The sequence below is a fragment of the Pteropus vampyrus genome, unplaced genomic scaffold, assembly GCF_000151845.1.
Source record: "Pteropus vampyrus isolate Shadow unplaced genomic scaffold, Pvam_2.0 Scaffold42, whole genome shotgun sequence".
Lineage (NCBI taxonomy): Eukaryota > Metazoa > Chordata > Mammalia > Chiroptera > Pteropodidae > Pteropus > Pteropus vampyrus.
Window position 1 is genome coordinate 9,097,299 of NW_011888823.1, and position 26,015 is coordinate 9,123,313.

At 32.4% G+C, this 26,015-nt stretch overlaps 1 protein-coding gene and 1 non-coding gene across 2 annotated transcripts in view; one reads left to right on the forward strand and one right to left on the reverse strand.

Moving 5' to 3' along the window:
• The window catches only part of ERBB4 (erb-b2 receptor tyrosine kinase 4), a 1,016,037-nt gene that overhangs the window by 831,847 nt on the left and 158,175 nt on the right, over positions 1–26,015 (forward strand). The window lies entirely within an intron of this gene.
• Positions 19,223–19,329, reverse strand: LOC111738707. Its single transcript, XR_002779955.1, has one exon. It is a non-coding gene; the product is annotated as a U6 spliceosomal RNA (small nuclear RNA).

Consider the following 26,015-nt stretch of genomic DNA (forward strand, 5'->3'; position numbering starts at 1 on the left):
GTGTATCTTACCTTGTATAATCTCATAACAATCTAGAAAATAAGTTTTCTACAATGAAGAAGCTGAAATTCTGAGAAGGAGGATAAATGGCACAAATTTTCACAGCTGGTATGTCATGAGACTGGATTCAAATTTATGACTTGACTCAAGAAATATCTCTTTCTGCCAGGTTATAATGTCCAAATTGTTGAATACCTTTTGTGAGAATAAAATTTGGGCCTTAGAATCTATTTTATGTATCGTAATAAAATATTTGGATAGCAGGAATTCACTTCAGTCTTGGAGAATATGGGTAATCTAAAAAATAGTGGTTAACACTAACTGAGTTGGAAAGAATGTCCAGTTTCTCTTTTATTAGTACATGATGTATTTTTGTATAAGCGCAAATTTTCACTTTACTAGGAGAATTTTAAAAATAAATAAAACATAGGTAAAATTAACTTGAGGCTATACAAGAAAAATAAACATGGTACTTATGGTAAAAATATTTCAGTCTAAGATGAAAAATAAAATAGATTTCCCAGATGTTTGTCCCAGACTTTGCTTCTGAATTTTAGATCAGAATATCTAACTGCTTACTAATTAAAACAACATGAGAGATTCTTAGGCACTCATTTCAGCATGCCCCAAAATGACCTGTTCTTCATTCCTAAACTTGACTTCTTTTTTCTGTGTTCCATATTAATGAGTGGTGACACCACTCTCCATGACCCAAGCATCTCCAACTCGCCTCTATTTCTCATTCCAACACCAAGTTGTAAAGAAATGTTCTGTTTGAACTCTCCCTAATCTTCCCATTTCCAGGCTTAATTTTTTCTAGTCCAAGCCTTGCCATCCTGCCAGAAAGGTCCTTGGAACATAAAGCTAATGATTTTGCTGCAGTGTACTTGTCTAGAATTTTGATATAAGAGATTATAGAAGCATCGATCCTTTTGTAAGGGATTGGAGAATAGTAGGGGAACACTGAGAAATGCATAGTCTAGCACCCTAGTCTGTCTTGGTAGTCAGTATTCATAACATAAAGGCTCGTAGGGAGTATGCCAGTAGCACTAATGCCTTATATCTACAAACTAGAGGTTTCCAGGAGCCATCAGATGGCTCTAGCTAAAGATTCCTCCAGTTTCTCACAGGCATACAAAACTGCTACTATAGTTGAATTACTCTTTTCCCTAGTTTTACAACATTCTGATTATGATCTAACATTAATGAAATATAAGATCGTCTCATCAAACGATAACATTATAAGAAGAGATAAACTTTTTATTTGGGTAGATTCCATTTAATCCTAAAAAGTTGAACTCTAGATTGTAATATCCATTGATGAAATTAATTTAGCAATTGATCAATTTTAAGTGACAGGTTTACTAAGCACATTAAAGGTCAAAAAACAAAACTTTAAGTGATTATTTGTGAAATAATCCCTTCGTCTTCTTACCATTTTGATAATGTAGTTTTTAACTGAATATAGTTCTAATGAAGATGAATATGTAAAAGAAAAATTTGAATTGTGGATTTTTTTTCTGTAATATTATATAATACAGTCAGTTTGCCTTGAAAATGAGAATGTAACCATACTCTATAGTAACTTTCTTTGAATTACCATTTTGTTATATTACAAAAATTCTTTAACCCTCAAAATTTACTCAATACATTACCGGACAACTGTGTTTAAAGGATGGAAAGCATTATTCTACCAATTAGTTGTATATATGGAGATTGAAAAGAATGTGTACAAATAACATATAACAGATAGTGTACAAATGCATCATTTATTTTATTCTGATTATAAATAAGTATTGAAAAAATGCAAAAATATTAATTAAAAGATGATAAATATCCTAATTAAATTCAGAGACTACTATCAAAGATTCGATAGTAATTTTTGAGACTTTGTTTTTGTTATTTTGACTGATTAAACAAGCACCATTCCCTAATCATATGCCGTAGATGATAATGCATTAATATATGGGAGTTTAATCCTAAAAAGTTGGAATATCTTTCAACTTATTCAAGTTAATAAAGAGCTGCATTCTCTAGTTACTGCATATGCAGGAGGAAGGACATTTTAAGAGGTGACAGCTCAGAGACAGACAGACAAACTAGCAAGCATTAGAAGACCAAGATTGTAGAGCTAGAACTTTAAGCAAGTTCTTTAGAGGTAAGAAAGAGGTTTGCAGGAGTTTCAGAGTGCTAAAAAGAAGAGAACATAGAGATTTATTAGGAGTTTCTACAGATTGTATATTGGCACCACTTGAAACTTTGAGAAAAGTGAGTTAATATAAATATTTCTATTTGTGTTGTTTCTTTCTTTAAAAAATAAAATTAAATCAAGTCACCAGTATTGATTTATAACTGCTGTGTAACTAAATTACCAGAATATATTTATCTTATTTAGAAATCTCTGTTCTGCTCTGTTGACTTGTCTGTTTCTACATCAGGAAATGAAATAAAACACTGTTTTATTTACTTTCTCTTTATTGTACATTTAGATATTTGATATAGCAAGCATATTGTCATTGCTCTCATTACTAGTCAAAACATTAAAAACCTTTTTTTCCTCCATTGGTGAAATTTTTAATTGCTGTGTTAATATCTCTTTCTTTCCCAAGTGGTATCTTATTTAATACTGAATTAAAGATATAGTTTAATTTAGGGCGAAGCTGAGTCTTTACAACATTGAAATTTCTCATTCAGCTATACTTTAGCTTTATAATTTTCTTAGAATATGATTGTTTTTTTCTTACTGCAGTTACTTCTAGGTATTTTGTAGGTTTTGTTCCTATTGTAACTGAAATATTTCTCTTATTTATATTTTGAATTGGATATTGTTGACACAAATAAACATTCCTGATTGTGCATATTTATATTATATCTAGTCTTTTATTTGTAATATTTTCCCTTGGTTAAAAAAAATACCATGCATGACTACTGTTATTTTATTTCTTACTTCCTAATGTTTAAATTTCTTATGTCTTTTTCTTGTCTTCTAGCATTGTTTGGAGCCTTTAGAAAAATGTTGAACAATAGTAACGTTTTCCTAACATTTTTGTAAATCCTTCTAGTAACTATGTTTTCAGCTTGTTTCAATGCCTCTTACAGCTTTATCTCTCTTCTTATTCTTAATGTTTTAGATTGATATTTTCTGTTCTTTCTCTAGACCGAGGTTTCCAAGGTACTCAATTACTGTGATGTCTCAACCATATGTTTTTCTATTTCCATTTAATATATTTTCTTTTATTAATTTCTTTTATTATTATTAATTTAGTGACTTTTTTCCCCCAAATAAGTCTTTGTTTTTCTGTCTTTTCTTTTTACTTATTTTACAATCCTAGACTTCTCAGTGATCTCACCTTTTATACTTTCAAATGGTTATACTAAATAATCCTTAGCAGTCATCACAATGCCGCTCACAATGCAGATTTTCCTAGTGGTTTGATTAATTGTCTTTTTAGCCATTGCCTACAACTTTAAGACAAATCGTTACCTTAGTTTATGAAAAGTTGTATCAAAAAAGATACTATACATTTTAAATGCCGATTTTACTTGAATTATTCATAGTCTTTGACAAATTTATGATGAGCTAAATTTCCTCAGGCTATAACTTAAACTACTTCCTAGGTAGTTTATAAAGAAAAGAGAAATAAAAGAGAAATTCTCCTCAAAAAGACAATAAAAGAAACTGGAACTCAGTTAGCAATAAATTCTTCATAAACTGGATATGTTTAAGCAGATTATATGACTTCTACATCCTTCATAGTATCTATAGTATTTCAGTCTTGGATTGTATTGTTTTTGTTTTCAGTTGATTCATAAAGCTTGAGATTATGCAAAAGTAAAAAAAAAAAAATTCTTTAAGTAATTTATCCATAAAAAAGTAACAAAATCCTATACCTGAATTATTATTATTATTATTATTATTATTATTATTATTATTATTATGTGGCTTTAGCCACTTCTATAAATACAATAAATTTCTGATGTAAGATTTCATGTCTGTCTTGGTCGCGACTCTAGTTCCTAGCCTAAAGTAGACAGATAGTTAATATGAATAAACAAAAATCCTCAGCTACATTGGTAGGTATTCCATGTTTAATGATTTAACACCACAGCTATTTCTGAAAAGTCTACAAAATTTTTCTAAAAGAAAATGATTTCTTAGTTTATTTTCAAGTGGCTTATGTTACAGATTGGATTCTCCAAGAAAGATTCTCTGAGATAGAATTGAGCATGTAAATGTTCTTTGGAAGTATCCTTGGAATCAATAGCTAAGAAGCTAGGGGAAGAGGCAGGATTGGACAGAAGGAAATCAGGCTGTGATTCAAGCTTGAAACAGCCTCGTCTGATTCTGTTGGTAACTCTAGAGCTAAAATGACCTATCAAAGCTGTCCTGAGTTGGCTTCCAACAGTCATTAGATGTGGATCACCCTGGAAAGGGATGTAGACTTGGGTGAAATGCTGTTAAGCAGCTGAGGAAATCTCTGAAGAGTAGGATTGCAGAAAGCAGTTTGCCTGCAGCACTCTCAGATGCTGGGGCAACCAGACCTTTCATAAAGCGGGGTCTGGATAGTGGTCCTTTTGCACCATCACAATTAAACCTATGTCTGCACGACAGTAACTATGCAACCAGGGTGTCAAGTGCTAGATTATCTCTTATGACATAAGACACAAATCTGACAACATGTCTAACTCTCTATATGATGGGGGAAGTGAATATTCTTAGAATATTACAAGAATGAATAATATAAAATGCTATATTTTGTGTTTCAGAAGCTTAATAAATATTGGAACTTTAGGGAAATGCAAAAAAAGTTAAGATTTGAGGTCATTTGGATTTGATTTTGCTAGGCTTAGGGGACAGTAAACTCATTGCACTTTGCATGTCCTTAGGTAAGAAAGATTTCTCATATTTAATAAAAACTGTTCTACCCCTAAGAAACCAAACTCTATGTATCTAGTCTATGACCACAGTGACCTTGGTGCAGCCACTATGGAAAAGTTTGGAAGTTAAAAAATTAAAAATTGAACCACCTTATGACCCAGCAATTGCACTTCTGAGTATTTATCCAAAAAAAACACAAAACATTAGTTGGAAAAGATATATGTAACGCCTGTGTTCACTGCAGAACTATTTACAATAGCCAATATATGGAAGCAACTTAAGTGCCCACCAGTATATGATTGGATAAAGAAGATGATGTAAATCTTACCGTTTGCAACAACATGGGTAGACCTAGAGGATATTATGCTAAGTGAAATAAGTCAGACAGGGAAAGGCAAATACCATATGATCTCACATATATGTGGATTCTAAAGAACAAAATAAATGAAAGAATAAATAAAACAAATGAAAGAATAAATAAAAACAAACAAAACAGACTCAAATACACAGAGAATGAACTGGCAATTGCTAGATCAGGAGCAGGGAGAGGGTGGCTGGTGGTGGTGGAGGGCTGGATGAAGAACGTGAAAGGATTAAGAAGTACAAATTGGTAGTTGCAAAACAGTCCTGAGGATGTGAAGTGCAGCGTAGGGGATATAGTCAATGACGTTATAATAACGATGTGTAGTGCCAGGTGGGTGCTAGACTGATTGAGACTAATCGAGGGGATTACTTTATGGTATATAAATGTCTAACCATTATGCTATACACCTGAAAAAAAAAAAAAAAGATTTGTCTTATATTTAATAAAAAGTGTTCCTTCCACCTCTGAGAAATCAAAATTTGGATTTCTAGTTCTTGACCACAATGACCTTTCCTAACATTTATCTTACTCCTACACTTTATTAAATATTTTCTTGGTCTAACTCAAAGCCCCTAAGCCTTCTCTCTTTCTTAATTCTTTTAGCTGCCACAGCCTGCCTTATTTTCATGCCTCATCATCCATAACTTTGACTTCTTCAGTTACTTTCTTAACTACCACCATGCAGTTTATTACTGCCATTTTTTTTTTTTAATCATCACTATTGTCGACTTTCTGCTAAAGTCACTTTGCTAGTTGCCATCCATGCTCAATACAAGGGGGAAGTCTCCACACTACTAGAGAAAGCCCCCATTATTGTGCCAAACAGTTCTTTTCCACTGTTAGAATCTCTATATTTCTACTGGCTCTTTAACTGCTCTAAACCTCTTGTTCTGCTTCTCACGGTGAGATTCCCTTTCCCATCGTCTACTTTGACCCCTTTCAACCCTTTATGTTTCAGAAATATGCAATCATCCTTGTCTCTCTCTTTCAATATTTGTGCATCCTTTGCAGCAGTTATTTACTGAATGTTTACAACATGCCAGGCATTATGCTTCATGATACAAAGAACTCATTTATATCCTACAGAACCTCAAAAAGGTTGGTATTGTAATGCTCATCCTAAAAATAAGGCAACTGAGACTTAGTTAAATAATCAACTCAGTTGAAGTGACAGAGCTTATGTATTTCAAGCAGGATTCCACATTAGGGTCTACTTGATTCATACTTCTATGACTTTCAACTCATCAAAAAATGAGTGGCAGGCACTGCGTTAAGTGTTAAAATACAGAGAAATTAGCCTCTCTGCTTTGAAGACCTCACAGTAGAGTATGAGAAACCACTAATACAATAAGTGCTATTATAGCGGTACACACAACATGCTGTAGGAGCCTAGAAAACGAAGTGTCTGCCCACAGGAGTTGGAGATGATTTCATAGAAGAGGTGATGTTTGAATTATATCCCAGGATGAGTAAGAAAGTCTGTCAGTGATCAACTGAGTAAGAGTGAGACAATATTATATGCAACACATGGTGAAATGAAAAGGCCTGGCATGTTTGGGTGTAGCATCCAAAAAACAAACCAAGAAACAAAAACCTAGCTGGAAATGTAGTTAATTGGGCAAAGGGACAAGGGATAAAACCAGAAAGATAAGTTAGGAAAAAATGAAGAAGAACCTCATAATATTGAATGAATTTGTCTTCCTTCTTCTACCCTACTCCTCTTCTTTGACAGGTAAATGGATGTTTGTAATATATCATTTGAAAACTGAAACTAGTGACTTTTTATATAATTCTGATCAAAATCAAGGAGCTTGTTTGAATAATTAAATAATGATGTTTCAGTTACCCGAGAATTGCAATTATATCCAGGAATAGTCAGTATCTTTCTTCATCTGCTGTATAATAACCTCTAGAAATTTTTGTAGTTTTAGCATTTTGGTGCTAGTGCCATAATAATAGATCCCATGAGTTATTCTTGCAGGGAAGTGTCATCAATTACCCATGCTTAAGTGTTTTAGGATCATGTTTGGTGAAAAGAATTATATTGTTTAAAATTATTATCATTATTGTAGAGAAAGTTTCAAAAAGTGCTTAAGTTGCTTCTCCTCTTGCTCCATGAAGAGATAGAAAGTTTTCAGTTTAAATGAGTAACATCTCCCTGTGGACATTTTTAGTGTAAATTACCTGAAAAATGTTTTTATTCTTAGCATGAGAATTCTTTTTTCAAGAGTTCACTCTTTCAATTCTATGTTCATCTCATTTTTTTAATCAAATATTTCTTTTCTACAAATAGAATATATGTGTTTATTCAAAAATGAATAACATTATTAACATCTTATAATCATAGCTAACTAATTAGGAATTATATTTATTAACCCAATTAAGTTTTCATAATGATAATTCAGGTGTAAATACTAACCATGTGGATACAAATTGGTCAGATACTCTGTTCCGATGATTGAACTCAGATGATTTTTAATATGGTTAGATTTAAAATGGACATTTTGAATGTAACTAATAATAATCAGCTTTATAATAGGTAGTTTTTATTTAGTGATCAATTTGAAATTTAGTTTAGACCATACTCCACATAGATTTTTCCAATTTTTCTACTGACATAATTAAAAATCCACCTAGTCGTTTTGACATATGATCTAAGTGACAAACCATTCTATAAATACTTAATCAGATCAGTACTCCTGGAGCTTAAAAGTTGAAACCAATTGAAAATACTTTTGTGTGAAAGTGGACAGTTTGAAGAGGGAAGAATATGCTGATAGCTAAGTGATAAGGGCTACTCACAAGGGCTACAGACTTGTTCTGAACTGGATCCTGGTTGATTTAAGAAAATTATATATGGGCATTTACTTCTAAGTCTTTGAAATGTTGACTAAACTTATGTTTTTAGCCTTTCTGTCATTATATTTTTCTTCACATCAATTCTCAAAAATTATTTTCATACTGACACATTTTCCAGATGTAGAGGTTGCATTTTAATTAAAAGTAAACCTAAGGAAAGAAGTGAAGAAGAGATCATGAATTACTTCAGAGAATAGGAATGTATACCTTCTGCCTCAGCTACACCTTAAAATCTAAAAAAAATAATAAATTGTAAATGTTATTATGTTGAGAGTTGGTATACCAGAAAAGAAAGCCTTTTGACCTGGCCGTTTTGTTAGCTTAAAATCTTACTTAGGGCAATAATTTATCATAATAATTTCAAAACTGAGACTGCAATTATAGGTCTTTGGTTTTTGAACATTGTTTTATTTATTTCCTTCTTGTATTTGCCTTATACTCAGGATAGCAAACTCTACACATAGATTTTTTCCTATTTCTTTTAGAATGGAGGCTGTTATTATATAACAGTTTATTTAACCTATTCTTATTGCTGAAGGTTGTTTCCAGACTTTTGATATTACAAACAATGTCACAATGAATAACCTATGTTATTTCAAATGTATGAAGGTACACTGTAGGATAAATTTCAAGGAGTACAATTCCCAGGTAGAGAAAAAGTCACATCTGTAATTTTTATAGATAAACTCTAATTACCAACCATGAAAATTGTTCTGTTTGGCATTTCCACTTGGTCCCTATGGCCTATGTAATAGAGGACAGGGCGTTATCAAATCTTTGGATATTTTCCCAGTTCGAAAAGTGACAAATGATATTTGAATGTGCTTTTTAATTTGTTTTTCTAAAAACAAACATTTTTTTTCTCCCACAATTCTGGAAGCTAGAAGTCCAAAGTCAAGGTGTTAAAAGGGCCATGCTCCTTCAGAAGTCTCTAGGGGAGGATCTCTCCTAGCCTTTTCCAGCTTCTGAGAACCCCAGGTATTCCTTGGTTGGTAGATGCATCACTCTAATCCTTCACCTTCACATGGTATTCTTCCTATGTCTCTGTGTCTTCACTTGGTCCTCTTCTTATACAGACACCAGTCATATTGTATTAGAGGGCCACTCTACACCAATATGTCCTCATCTTAACTAATTATATCTGCAACAACCCTATTTTCAGATAAGGTCTCATTCTTGGCTCCTGGGGGTTAAGACTTCAATATATCTTTTTTGAGGGGAATGCAGTTCAACTCCTAACAGCTCTCAATGTGTATTAGCTGAATAAATAAACAAGATGAGTTTTAAACTGATGTTTTTCATCAATATAGATGGAACTGATTATAATGTATATTCTTTGTGGGAGATGAACAGCTAAAGCCAAGGTCAAAGGAAATGTATTCCTCTACATTTGTAAGTTTATTATGGTTTCAAATTCATAGAGACCCTGTACTCAGCAACTAAAAGAAACTAGAACAGACGCACAATCCTCCAGAAATTCCCACTTTTCTAGTCACCGTACATTGTCTGGGGGACAGATGAGTTACAGGAGGAGTAGAGTACCTACTTGCATTCTCTAGGATTGGATCTGGGCAGAAATAAAAGGAAATATTTTGACAAGATGTGACAAAAAAATTGCAGACCAGATGAGTATCTAATTTTTGTTTTAAAAACTTCCATTGTACTTTTAACATCCATTTTCTTTTTGTGAAGGAGACTGTGAAATTATTTTTTTTCTGTAAATTATCTTTTCAAGATCTATGCTTTTTCTTAATTGGGTTGGCTGTCTTTTGCTTCTCTAAAGTCTATAAGCTCTTAATATATTAAAGAGATCAGCTCTTATAATAAGTGTTGCAACTATGAGTCCTCTTTGTCATTTGTTTTTTGGTACTTTTATGGTTTATCATAATGTACATAAATATGTTTAAATCAAATTTATTAATATCTTAATTTTTGTCTTCTGAATGTTGTATCTTGATTAGAAAGCAATTCCCTATTAGTTTAATTTTGCATTGGTTTATTGCTTTTGAAAATTTCACTCATGAATTCTACTTTATTATATTTGATAGAGTGAAGAGATAATAGAAACAAGGCAAGAAGTGTTTTGATGTAACTTTCTTGAACTTTGGCTAATTATAACAAAAATAAGCTTTGGAACTTTAAGTATTTTGATACTTAAAATGATAATCCCAACCCCACTAACTGAAAATCCACAACTCTGATTATTTTCACCAAAGATAATTTTCCACTGATAGGAAGCTAAGAGTAGGCTTTCATTATTTCCTCTTTATTTTGAAATGATTTTTCCATAGTAATATTAATAATATTTATTAGACATTTGAGAATAGAAAGTCTGGGCCTTAATAAGGACAGTTAGACACTTGTACTTTACTTGATACTAATGTATTACTCATTTTTGAAAAATATCTTCTAAAAACGTTCTTGTTCAAATGTATTATTTCTCAACATATTTACTATAGCAAATATATATATTCAGGCTATTTGTGAATAATTGCAAGTGCACTGAAATTTTTTAAATCATATTAAAGTTAAAATGATTTAATATTTAAAATATTTCTAACTTAATATTTAAATATTCTTATTTTTAAAAATTGTGACTCCTAAGAGGCAATTTTGTTTTTGTGATTAATTCATTTTGAATTTGTTAATTAATTTTATTTAATTATGAACATTTAGTACATGTGACCTTAACACATTTTTATGTAACTAAGATAATATTTCTATACCTGGCAGAGTCCTTTTTCATCCTAGTTTTATAAGTAAATTTATAGTCTTGGCTTATTACCTAGTCATTTTAGTTTTTAGGGCTACATTATATTAATGTACAATATAATGGTGAAAAATATTTCATTTTAAAATAATGAAAAAGCAATTAGCACTACCAATAAAGCGTGGCTAAAATATTTAAAAAGAAAATATGAATAGATTTGTGTATATATGAGGAAGAAAATGAAATAAGTGGATTTAATATTATATATATACACAAATATGCATTCATATATTATATATAAATGTCAGCATACATGTATCCACATTTTTCTATGTGAGTACTTAAACATGACGTATGTTTTTGTGTTCTTATTCACATCTGCAATTTTAATCTTAATATGCCAAAATCCTGAACAAAAGTTTAAAATTCAGTAATATGGAAAACCAAGCTAGTGCTCAAAATGTATTTTGATCTATGTTCTCAATCAAAGTCCATCATACCCTTTACAGGGATTGAGAAAGAAATACTAAACCAAATAAACTTGCTCCAGCATACTCTGCAGAGACTTATACATTTGGATTGACAAATGTTAAATAAATGAGTTCTAGCAATTATTATATATGGTGTTTTATAAACATATTGGTACTTTGTTCTCATGTTCTTAATTAACCTATGTATCTGCAAATGTACAAATGCTCATTTATCCAATAAATTTCATGTCTATAACATCAGATGTTCTATATAGGCCTATGAATTATAAACAAATAAACAAAAAACGAAGCCCAAGAAATAACCCTAAAATATTTGAAAATTATTTGCTCATCTGAAATGTACTGTGGATTTAACAAAACCAAAGAGATGTTTCTTTTTGAAGGTCCACCTGAATTAAATATGCAGGCTATGTGTGTTGAAAACATACGTTTGTAATTGGATTTTCCTTTAGTCTCTTCAGACGTGTACAATAGACATGGCTTTTGCTCTTGCAATTACTTTAAAATTAATGGGAAAAGGAGACTATCTAATATAGTATCTCTCTTTTCATAATACATTTTTTAAAATTCTTCTGGAGGAAACACATAGCCAAACAAAAAATAGATGTTTAAATTGCCTTTTAAGTTATTTGAAATACTCTATTAAAGGAAACCTAGGGGCGAAGTCAAAAGAATAATTTCTTTTTTATTTATAGTGAATATTTTTAGAACCTAGAAACAAATAGGAAATATTGTTAATTAGTATAGTTGACAAAAAGTCCTTTGTGATTCCTCTATAATCTTTCTTCACCAATTACATTGTTTATATTAACATCATATCTACAGAAATATATTTCTAGATTTCATTCCTCTTGCACTTTTTAACTTAAAGGAGATAAAATACAATTCTACAGCTATTCATTTGTTACAAATAGTCCCTTTATCCTTTTTATAATGAGTACATTGTTTAATATAATTTATTTTGCATTTATTTTAGAAAGTATATCTCTTAAAATATAGAAACACAATTTATCCAGGGAAGGTAATTTATTGTACTCAACTTCCAAAATCTTGGGAATATAAATAATTTCTAAATAATTCTTAAGTGATATTTCAATCAGCATTAATTATTTTTGATATGTTTGGCTCTAGTTTTTATTTACCAGAGATTGTTCTGAAAATTTTTAAATAATTATCAAAGTTTATTTCTCTCAACTATTCCACCACCAATGGTGCTATTTGAAAATATTTGTTAGACCTTACATACTTAATATCAATGTTTTTTTAATCTGTGATGAGAATGAAAACTTGAAAATTATAAAATGAAACTGTTTATGAATGTCACATGATATATAATTTATTCTTATTTTTAGACTATGACTGGATACATATTAAATGCTAACTAATTTTTTGTGTTTATTGATCAACTTAATTCTATTATTCGATGTTTTCTCCAAAAAGTACACTATTCCATCAGAAACTCTTAGCTCAGAACCAGAATATGTATAGATATTTATTTTCAAAGCTATCTAAAGTCATCCAATAGCTACTAAATGAAGTATTTAAATGTTTCCATCACATTTTCAAAAAAAAAAATTAGATGTGCAAAAATGCCTTAATGTTAAAAAACACCATAACTCATTACTGACATTGCACATATCTTCAAGTGCATTGCTTCTTTAATCACACTTAACATCTAATTGCATAGTTTGCACTTAAAAATCACTAAAATTGGTTTAGAAAACCTTCAAATACTTGCTTTCTCTCTACTATGATTTTAAAAGTTGAAATAAATTTCAGGTTATGATGTTCTAGAATATGTTTTAACACATCTGTGAATATTAATTTATATAAATTTCAATTAAAATACCTAAAAAGTGAAAAATTTATTTCTTATGAATAGTATTTGCATACCATTTGAAGATTTGATGAATAATTTCTCTGAATATATGAATTCTTTTACTTTTAAGTAACCTATGTGTTATCATAAATAATACTTTTCTGGTTCCTCTGATGAAACAGACTGAAACAAAATATCTTGAGTGTTGAAATGCCACAGAAACATTTTCTAATACTCTAAGATTTTCATAATTATGAATACTGACTTTAATTTTTTAGTTTTAAGTCTCAAAATATCTTGTATTTAAGCTCTTAGAATCATTTCCATCTCAATCCAGTCTGGTTCTTAAAGAGAATACTTAGGTAATGGCCATCAGAATCTTAAAGTTAGATAATATTTGCACAGGGACTTCAGAAGTTCTGGAAATTCTAATACTGTACAAGATCAACAGCAGAAAAGATTAGTAGAATAGCCTCAGAGTCTGTTATATCTCATATGTGGGGATAAAACAATAACAGTAACAAGTAATAGAAACCACAGACAAAACCACTGCACTTGGAAAACTGTCCCTATATATATCTATAAAGAACCAAGATGTTGTTAGATATTGCATTGTCTATTGAATACTGTAACTTCATTCCCCTTTCCAGAATTGTTTAGCAGAATGGTCAAAGACTAGTTGTTATGCCTACATTAGTGGAAGATATGTGTGAACAAGGCCATGGGCCAGACTGACCAACACTAACAGGAAATTTGGTGGAAAAAAACAAACCAGCCATGCATTCATAGGGCTTATGAAGAAAATGCAACCAGTTGTGGGAATGACAGGAAGAAAGAGACATTCTTAGAAGCAAAATTCTACTCATATTGGATTCAAATAAAAATTTCCCTTTGTAAGGAAAGGGGATTAAAAGAGAATAGCTCAGAAAGAACAGGAAAAAGTTTTATCTTGACTTGTAGATGTGGTTTTCATCATCCACAGACAAATTCCTCAAAATTCTCTGTTATGTATTGAAGCGTTTTGAAAAAGAGAGAGTAGGAAACCCTATCTCAGATACTAGAAAACATAGTTTAAGTCCCTTTCAAATGTATTTGCCTTTGGCAAGCTAGGCATTTATTTCAGATTTCTCAAGATGTGCTGTCTCTGCTGGGATCCCATTACCTCATTAATGGACAGCAGCTTCCCAAACCATCTATTGGCTTTCAGACACTTAATCTATGATTTATCCTGGTACAGACAGTGCTGCCAGATTACCTGAGTTTTTAGTCAAGAATATTCAGTCGATCTTCATTTTGCTTAGATAAAATCCAAATGTCAGCCTATTATTTAAACTCCAAAAAGCTCAAGTTCCAGCCCACTTTACATTTTATTCCTTATGGTGCTGTCCTGAACTGGATACTCCCTATAATCCCATACCTGTGACATTTTCCCACTTTCTTACTTTTAGAAGAAAAGGAAACTAATTATATTGAATAACTTATGTACCAGCCTCTGTGCTAGATTGTTTCAGATATATTATATGAAATTATTACACAGGATGGGCATTATGTATTCTCTGCCAAGAAACCTAAAATTTGACAATGCAAATGACTCATTTGCATTATCTCATAACTAGTAAAAGACAAAGCAGACTCTAGAAAAGAATTTGTGTGAATCAGTGTCCCTATCTCTTTCTCCTTGTCACACCACCCACCCATGTTATTTATTCTTTGATAACATATTCCTTTCACATACTAGCATCCACTCTCAGATTTTTGTCCTCAACAAAACTTTTATTTGTTTTCTTGTATTCACTTTTTTTTCAGTTAGAAGGCAATTTCTGTCTTCAATGAATTATTATAGAAAACTTGCATCATAGATATTTGTCATAATTCTTATTGATGTTCGTAATCTATTTTTAGTAAATTGAAAGTCTTCTAGGATTAGCTACTTAAAGAATAGAACATGTCTTTTTAATTTTGTGCCCTCATGCAGTATATATAGTAATCCTCAGTTAATATTCAGAATGAGTTCTGAATGAATGAAAGAATGTCTAGCTATTCCTTATGAATACTCCTTAACTCTATACAGTTATTAATAAAATAATATATAACATAATAATCACTATAGTGCCTTGCACTACTGTTTGAGTTTGCTGCTGATGAATATAATTACAAAGAATTAACCTTTCCTAGGTTAATTAATCTATGATACCATTCCATTTCTAAAATATTGGTTACTTTCCAATGGCTATATTCAGGATTTGATGCTTTCTTGCAGAGATTTTTTCATGAGGTGCTCCATTTTTCACTGCCATTTACTAACCCCCACATACTGTGTGTCTAGCCACAAAGCCAAACAATCCTTTGACTCATAGCTTCCTGAAGCAAAGATATTAGCAACAGAGGTCATTTGTGATACCATATTTGTTTCTTTCTGGGTTTATTATAACTTCTTTTGCCTGAGTATGTGGTAATATTATTTACTACTATAATATTAAAAACATAAAAGCATAAATAACATTAATGCAGGTTTTTACTAGTAATTGCCTCTAACTGAATGCCCTTGACATCAGGATAGGTATAGAATATTAAAATAACATTGACTTAAATATTTATTATAAGAATGTGCATGTAAATCATGTTTTCCAATTTAATATATCTGATGATAATAATTAAACTCATTATAAAAGGTGGAGGAAATAAGAAATGATGGGACAAATGATTTCTATATATGAATTATCCTATATGACCATGAGACTGGTAAGTGAAAAATAGAAGATTTAATTAAAGCCACTCACTACTTTATCTTGAATGAATTGTAAAGAACACAATTCAGCCTGCTCTTTACCAGTAGTGTATATAAGATATTTTATTAGGTATGAAGGAAAGATTTACCTAATTTTATTTAGTTGTTTATTAGTACATGCCTTTAATATAATCGTTATTAATTAACAGATTATTCTTGCAAATTAGAAACACAGTAGATGTCTTCCTTTAAAGAAGATGCTGTATCTAGGAAAACAGAATTAAGTATTATTTTCTCACATTTTACAAAATAGCAAATCATAAAGTTCTAAGTGATTAAATAAGAGCTATTACCAAAATTACTAGGTTCTTATCTATCTTAAGTTAAATTGAACTTTTAAAATCATTGACTCAGCACTCCTAGAATCAAGTTCTCCTAAATCAAGTTCTGTGCAGAAATGAGAATAAAGACATGAGTTAGTCTTAATCTCTTTCTGCGGGGCTATTTAGCGTATTATTATTATTGGAAGGTTAATTTTAAATAGTTGAGGACAAATTGTGCCCAAAATTTGGATAAATTGTGATTTATCCAAAAAAGGATAGTTAATACCTGTTAGAATGTCAGAGCGAACAGATTCCATTAACAGGTTAATTTCATCAGTGACAGTTCCTAATAGGACACTAGGATAATGACCACAAAATCACCTGAGTCTGTCTGGTTACCAACTGATTTTAATAATTCCTGAGGAAACAACATAGTAAAAAGAGCCTTGGCTGTAGATACAAATGAGAACCAGATTCAAATCCCAGCTTGGCTACTTACTTACTTTAGGATCTTGGCAAATTGCTTATCCTTTTCAAACTTGTCTATTTATCAGTTAATTGATGTAATAATATCTGTTAGACAAGATAAGATTGTCCTGAAAACTAAGCAAATTCATATGTAAAATCAATAGTATTGTGCCAGGCACAATTCAACAAAATAGGGGTTGTTATTATGATCTGAAGGAATTATTTGATAGGTGACTTTAGAGCGTCCATAAATATGTTTACTAAGGACTAGTAAGCTCTTTAGTAGATGAACTAAATACAGTATGTACCGAATGGCTTAATCCTTATAGAAATTGATCTTTATCAAAAGAGAGAACAAAATGAAAGCTATAGATTTTATTTGGAAGTTAATAATTATTTCTTCCTTCTTAATAGTAGAATCTATAGTCTCAGATGATTTATTCTAGTTCTAGTATGTTTATGTTGTTATTCTTTATGCCATATTGTAATGTCCTCTGCAAAAGATTCATATTGGACCTTGCTAAGCTTATTTTTCTGTATCAGTCCTGAAATGCTAGTTGTAGACATCTCTGTGCTTCTCTCTCCTCTATAACTTTGCTAAGATTACTTATTAGACTATAGAGTAGCTTTGCCCTAACTATAGAAGTCCCTCTATATCCACACGGGATACTTTCCAAGCCCCCCCCCAGTGGATGCCTGAAACTACAGATAGTATCAAACCTTACATATGTTATGATTTTTTTTTTCTGCTTACATACACTTCATAGCTTCTCTTTGGCGTATCCAAATTGCCAGCATTACTACATTTGCAGTTTGGGGCCATTATCAAGTAGCATAAAGATTACTTGAACACAAGCACTGAGGTACTACAGCGTCGATTTGATAACCAAGATGGCTGCTAAGTGACTAACTGGAAAGTAGTGTCTGGGAGAGATGGAGAGGGATGGCATGAGATTTCATCACACTGAGAACATCACACAATTTAAAACTTTTGAATTTTTCTGCCATTTTCCATTTGATATCTTTGGACCATGGTTGACTAGAGGTAACTAAAATTGCAGAAAGCAATACCACAGATAAGGGGCGACTACTGTACAAGCATTTGCCAGTACCTTTTTGTCTCCATCATCTACTTTAAGCAAGATTGTTATGTATTTTTATTATTGTTATTGTGGTTACTATTTGTCATAGAACAAATTTATGTAGCCCATGAAGTTCTCTTGCAACTCCATAAGCTACTTTTGGCCTTCTCCTAATTCTTCACAATTATTTTATGTTGAAAGTGGGCAGAGATACTTCCAACTCACCACTGGCTTAAATAAGAAAAGCATAGCTTCTAAAATGCTGACAGGAAAACCGTTTGGTTTTCTCTGATCAGGTTTCCTACCTGCAATCCAAATGTCCCCACTGGATTTTAAAAGGTCAAAGTGACCAGTTACCCCGTAGCTTTGTTTTCCAGACTCTTGACCTTTACTATTCAACAGTTTCAATTTTCTTTAGATATAATTGGGTTTAATACAAATGTAATAATAACTAACATATTTTTAGCATTTTATTTTATTATTAGTTTCAAGTATAGAGTACATTGGTTAGACATTTATATAGTTTATGAAACGATCCCCCTAATTGCTCTTTCTCTCCTCTGGCTCTTCACCTAGCCATTACATTCATGCTAACCACATTCCCTATGCCATGCTCCCCCACCCCGTGACTATCTATCAACTACTAATTTGTACTTCTTTAACCCTTCACTGCTTTCTGCCTTCTGGCCTTCACCAGATTGTCCTCTACGTTTTTGAGTCTGTTTTTGATTAGTTTGTTTTTTTGTTCTTTAGATTCCACATATAAGTGAAATAATATGGTCTTTATCTTTCTCTGTCTGACTTATTTCACTCATCATAGTAACCTCTAGATCCATCCATGTCGTTGCAAATGGTAGAATTTCATTTTTTTTTATGGCTAATATATTTCATTGTATATATGAACCATAACTTCTTTATCCAATCATCTGCTGGTAGGCATTTAGGTTGCTTCCATATCTTGGCTGTTGTGAATAGTGCTGCCACGAACTTAGGGATGCATAGATCTTTATGAATTATCGTTTTGGTTTTCTTTGAATAAATACCCAGAAGTACAATTGCTGGGTCAAAAGGTAGATCCATTTTTAATTTTTTGAGGAAAATCCATACTGTATTCCATATTAGCTGTACCAATTTGCAATCCCACCAACAGTGTGTGAGGTTTCCTTTTCACCACATCCTCACCAACATTTGTTTTTTGATATATTGATAGCCATTCACCGATATCTCATTGTGATTTTAATTTGCATATTTCTGTTGATTAGTGACCTTGAATATCTTTATGTCTATTGGCTATCGGTAATCCCTCTTTGGAGAAATATCAATTCAGGTCTTCTGCCCATTTTTTAATTGGATTTTTTTTTTATTGAGTTGTATGAGTTTTTAATATATTTTGTATATTAACCCCTTATCAAATGTGTCATAAGCGAATATCTTCTCCCATTCAGTAGATTGTCTTTTCATTTTATTGATGGTTTCCTTCGCTGTGCAAAAAACTTCTTAAAAATATGGACTGCTTCACGAATTTTCATGTCTTCCTTGAGCAGGGGCCATGCAAATCTTCTCTGTATCATTTGAATTTTAGTACATGTGCTGCTGAAGAGAGGACTAATACCAACATTTTAAGAGTCTGGTAGGCACTGTTATAAGTTCTTTGCTATTACTATATAATTTTGCTATTGGTATGTTAATTTCTAAATGAATTAAAAGTATCTGTATCATTTAGATTAGACTAATAAAGTACACTCTAAATAAAGTTTGGTAGCAACATTAATTTTAAAACTATGTATAAAATCAAAGCAGCACTGTTTAATCTCACCTTTACCTTCCAGTAAATTGTTTTTTGTTGTCGAAAGCATCAAATTGAGAAGGATTTTGAGTCCTCATCCAGTCCAGACAGGAAAGAATACAATAATTTTATTAGTTTCCTGAGGTTGTTGTAACAAGTTACCACAAACTTTGTGACTTAAGCAAACAGGAATGTATCACATTTCTGTAGTCCAGACATGAAATAAAGGTGTTAGTGTGGTTGCATGCCCTCCAGAAGCTCTAAGGAAAAATCTGTTGCTTGCCTCCTATGGCTTCTAGTTTTTCTTTGGCTTGTGGCTGCATCACGCTCATCTCTGTTTCCTTCTTCACATTGTCCTCTCCTCTGTGTATCTGGATCTAATATCCCTCTGCCTCTTTATTATAAGGGTACTTGTGATGTCATTTAGCATGCACCTGGGTAACCAAAATGATCTCCTTGTTTCAAAATCCCTAACTTCAAGCATATCTGTATAGACCCTTTTTCCAAATAAGGTCATATTCTCCGGTTCCTGGGATTAGGATGTGGACTCATTATTGGCCTACTACAGTGATCGCTTAGCAATATCTGTCATGGGTAAGTTGAGGGTGTATAGGCATACCATGCATGCCATATCTTACCATCAGTGACTTAGTCTGTCATTTTTCAAATAAGTATTAGGTTATGTGACTTGTCCAAGATTAGTGCATTAGAAGAATCTCAGCAGGAAATACATGGTATAATAAGTTGGAGTAATGAAAGAGATTTTAGTAAAGGCAGGAATGAGGCACAACAGCAGGGACTGTTGAAGTATCTCAAGACTAGTAACAGAACTTCTAAGCCTGAAGGAGCAAGGGAAAGTTTATCTAGAACTGACAGCAGTGTGGCCTTTGGTAGAGGGATGCAGAAAAGTAGAGAGTAAGGTATAAAAATCAACCTTGTTCTCTTTTCAGTTTTCTGCTGTTGCTTTTCATTAGCTAAACCCAAATGAAAGCCGGGGGGCAAGGTAGCCTGTTGTGATCCATTTGGGTTAGTTTTACCGGGCAAAGTGGAGAAAGACGGAGACTGGATCTGGCAGAGTAAAGGGAAATATGGAGACCAATCACACAGATCATTAGTGTCATAGCTGGGAGCATAGTTTAAGCTTCTTTATTACAAATTGTATTGCAGTTTTCAAAATATCAAATTTAACTTAACAAATGTTTGTTGGGTGCATGCAAGTCTCTCTATATAACACAACAAAAACTGCCAGATTTTCTTATAGGTTACAGCAAAAACACACTGCAGTTAATGAAAAAATCAGCATTCTTTTTGCAGTACTGATATAAGTCTGCACTTAAGTAGGGCTCAGAATGAAAATACACGAAAGGATATTCATTTGAGCTACATTGTAATAAGCAATAATTAGGACTTGGCAAAATATTAGATATGGCATAGAATGGAAAACAGTTAAAAAGAGAATGCCAAATATGAATCTAAGATTTTAAAGTCAAATTATAAAATGTTTCTGAACTTTACAAAAAAATTAATAAAGTTAGCAAACAAGCTCTTATGGAGAAATTTACTTTATGTCTTAAATTCGAGGCCCGGTAGGATATCTATGTCAAGGTGACTAGAGACATTTGAAATGTCAGTTGACACCTAGGATGAGGTAGAATGGAAAGGGGGGAATATAATAAAGATTATGTTTAATTATTAGTAAAATTGTATTGCTGTTTTACTATGAGCCATACACTGAATAAGAATTTGGTAATGGACTAATGCATATGATCAACCAATATTACTACTTTCAGAGAAGTCATTAAAGATGGAAGATACTTAGCAAATACCTTTCATAAGACTGGATTAGGTGCTATGATATGGAAGGTATACATATATAAAGTTCTATTAGTTCTTGCTTAAGGATGACAGTTGAAGTTACAGGAGTGGGAAAGAAAGCTTGGAATATAAGCACAGCATAATTCTCATGTTGGGGATATTTCAGACAGATATTTTGAATATGACGCTAATGGTTTTTATTTCCTACCTTGTAAATACCAATGTTATTTAAACACCTTCAAACTAAATCAAATCATGAAAAACCACAATGTTTTGAAGTTCATTCCATGTTTTTGATAACTATGTCATATTTCTTGAAGTTATAAAATATATGGTTGTAGAAGATTACAGAGAAAAGCAGACAATATTAGCGACAAAGTCACGGTAGTATTCTCACATTTAAGGTATGGGAGGGAAAAGCAGGTGCCAATAATTGTAATAAGACTACTCAGAGAGACTGAAGATTTAGGATAGAATAAAATGCTAACTTCAGACAGAGTGGGATTTTCAAAATGAAGGATGTTCAGTGAAGCAAAATAGTGCAGAAGGTCAGGAAAAAGTACGAATGAGAGAATAAACCTATTGACTGGTGAATAGGAGGTCATTGATGACTTTTGACTTTTTCAAGACTAATTCGAATAGTTTTAGAGTACAGGAAGTTGCAGAAAAACTAGAACCCTAAGGAGCGAAAGACTACAAAATGAACAAAGAAGCAAGGTGAGAATAGCAATATTCCCAGAGTAGAGAAATGGCAAAACTGAAGGAACTTTCATTTTTACAATATGAAGCACCTAAACATATTTGTAGATCCAATAAAGGGGACAATATAAAGTGAGGCTGAAGTTGTATGAGAATTAAACACTGGTAAAATGATTAAAGGGACAATATAGATGACATAAGAGTACATTTTACAGAGTAACAAAGAGAGAAAAGCACGGTAAGGATGGAGAAAAATTCAGTGTATCAAGGAGCAGGTAGAAAATACAGTCAGAAAGTAGAATTCTACCTTGTATAAAATCATTCACAAAGTTCTTCATTGTGTAGCACTATTAAATTTAAGATCTAGTCACCCAATGGGTGAATGATGTGGAATGGAGATAGAAAATGGATGACTCTTAAAGTTGGAAGAATCCTTATCTTGATGGTCAAGTCCACAGAAATAATACCAGAAATTGGAAAAGAGTGCTGAGGCCTCTGGGCAATGTGAACAAACTTAAACCGATGGCATATTAATTCAGCCTGTCTAATTGCTGCTCGCTGCTCGCACAAATAAATTATTATTTATTCTAGACATGAGGGAACAGATGGAGATTTCATTTATTTTATTATCTGGGTACCATCTGCAGCAAAACAGGTTTGTAAAACATTATTATGGACCAATAATTTTATTTCATTTTTCATCACTGCCATCATCATTATCTTCTTTGTTTTCTTCATCACCATCACCCTCACTATCTTTAAGAGAGCCATTCATTTCAGGCATTCACAAATCTGCATTAAGCACAGTTTTACATGTCTACATTAATTGTCTATCTTTTCTTTTTCTCTATCCCCCTTTTTATCTTCCTTATCCTTGATACAATGAGATTTTCCCCATTTTCAGCTGGAGTAATTGAATTAATGATCCATAGACATAATGAAACAGTGAAAGTTTGGCTGACGTTAACATTTTTTTAAAAACAGAATTGCCCATAAGTTTTCACTGGCCATATGTGTTTCTGTTTTTTCTTTTTTCTTTTTGTGAAACCACTAACCAACATGAGTGAGAAAACAAGTTTAAGTGGCAAGGTATAAACATCTGAAGCCTGAGCAAAATTATACCTTAATGTGGGAAATGGTATTGCTCACTTTTATTAATGTACAGAAATGTCTTCCTTTCAGACAGAAATAGAGAAACAAATAGCATATGCTAGAGAATAATGGTACACATGCTTCAGAGCTTTTTCTCAACATCCTGGTCGTCCCTTGGTGGTTTCAAAAAAAATGTCCTTATACAAAGCAGATCTCATTATAAAGAAAAATTTCCTTGCTTCAGTTTTCAGTGTAGCACCTGTTACATCTTTCCCCCTGTCCAATGAGAAAATCCTTTAACTCACCTCCAAGAAAAAAATTATATGAAATAAAAATTTTTAAAAAATGGAGAATAATTTTATTTTTGGAAAAATAGATAATGCCTCTGTCAGTTTGTATTTACTCCAGTGGCCATAGTGACATTTTCTAGTTACAGCAGCGAAGATGCCAAAATTTCCATCCATAGGACCACACAAGATACATAACAGAGGACATTATTAATTTTAACACAGAGTAATTTATTGAAACCCAACACTCTATTATTAAAATATTGGAAGTTTTTCCCTTTCCATCCCACTCATCACTCTAAATGAGTCCACATTGTCTATTTTTTTTAATCTATTTCTCTATCCCCCCAAAAAGCCATCTGCTATTTCCTTTATGAAAAAATAAAACCTACAATTAGTGTCTCGTTCATTTTTTCTTTCTTGAAAAAAAGAGAATTATTATGCAAATACTCTGCAATTTGGTTTCAAATACTCTTTGTAGTGTGATGAGCAATTTTCCTTAATACAATTCCAGCTTTTTTGCCAGGACTTACTAATAGATTTTTTTTAAGAGAGAACTTTCATGCGACTTTTTTACACTCTTCTGATATAAACTTCTCAAACGTGTATTTAGAACAGAATTATCACTACTTGAATTGTAGAAAAAAACAAAAACATTGTTTACATATTTCATCCTGAACAAGAAGCCTGAAATAACCTGAAATCTCTCTTTTACCTGAAATTTCATCATTTTTTTAATCTTAAGAAATGGACTGTAACAAATAGCACTCTCAGGAAGTCAGAGATATATTTCTCCGGCTTCTTCTGAAAGCATAAGTGACGGCATTTTACCTGTAATTGCAAATTTGTTGTTTGATTCTAGTTGCTTCTCAGGCACTAAAGTGTAATTTGATTCAGTTCATTGAGGTATGGCTAATTCAGGTGTTTGGGTCTGTCTTCTTGTTAACAAGACAAGCGCCTACAGTGCAAAGTGCTGATGAAACTGAAGTAAAAAAAAAAAGAAAAGAAAAAGATATTTTTATTATCTAATAAATAACACTGAGAATCAGAAATCCTGAGTCTTAAAACTGATCTTGCTACTTACTTGTCATATGACCTGGGGCAGTAATTCTCCTCAACTTGGTTTTCTCATTTTACAGCTGAGAATTACTACCTCTTTTGACTACTTTGTAGGGTTATAACAAGGATCAAAACATTGTTGCATGTTACTGATTTTGAAATGGACTATAGAGATGCACGTTTAATGGAGATACTATTCTCAGAGTTTCATATTTCTTACAGTGGCTTCATCTAGGGAGCTTGTTACAATTGGGAATTTCTGATCTCCTTCTAGACCTGATTGTCTGGGAGTGGGACCAGAAAATCTTCACTTGCAATGGTAAACTTAGGTGATTCTTATGCACATGAAAGACTTAAAGGCACCAGAAAAGACATAGAAAGAATGCAATCAATATAGATTTAATTTAATTAGATATTTAATACTTAATGTCTAAATATCTAATTTGGTACTTAATTAAATTAGATATTTAATTTGATTAGATGTTTTGCTTATTTGTTGGTGTGTCTATTTATATGTGTGCATTTTATAATTCAGAGCAGGAACTGTCTGGTTTACACTTTTAATATTAATATTAATTAATATTGAATGAATCAGTTAATTCACATTAATACTAGATTAAATGATAAGTATTTTAACTTGACTATCGTTCCTCTCTGTACTCTCCTTATAACTACAGTGGTTAGCTTTATTTCAGATGTTTACTGAAATATACAGAAAGTAAAACCAAAATGTTTCCATCTCGTGAGTCCAGACGGGGGCAATGTTAATAGTAATAACTCAATGTTCTGGCTTTCTTGATTATGCGGAAAAACTCTAGACCCCAAAGAACCTTTCCCAAATAGTTTGGAAAGTTGTTCGGTGTCTCAGATGCACTCATATACTCATACTGCCAGTTGCAGTCACCTTGTAACTACAGCATCCTTTCTTACCGGTTCTTGTCCCCATGTGGAGCCTCTCTCCTCTCTGAGCCACCAAGAGGCCCTGCCCCTGGCACTGTTTAACAGGTACCACGTGAGGATACCAATGTCCTTGCCGGAGGTGATGTTACCACCTTGGGATGATTTGAACTTCTGTGTCACCCCAACGCAGGGGCATGAGGGATAATGTCACAGAAGTGTGGTTAGCATTTTCTCTCAGTTCTTCCTCATCGATGCAGTGAAAAATCACTGCATCAATGAGGAAGAACTGAGTGAGATTTAGAAAAGATTTATTAAAAATATATTTTAGAAAGGCAAAGCACCCTCCAAGGAGGCATGTGGTTTTAGCTAAGAGCTGGAACATAGCACTGTAACAGCCACCAACAACAACCAACACAACAACAACCACAAAAGATCCACAGAAGTGGGAATGTCTGCATTATATTTGGGCCATGATGGGTGGTTCCAAAGGCATTCCTAGGTGATTGGCATGTGAGGTCATTTTGATTGACACCTGGCTGCTATATAACTCTTTGCCTAGTGCGCATATGCGTACCCAGAATTCTACTAGTATTGAGATGTTCTCAGGGCAGTCTCTAGGCTGGACCCCTTCCCCTGTAACTTATGTCTGACTAG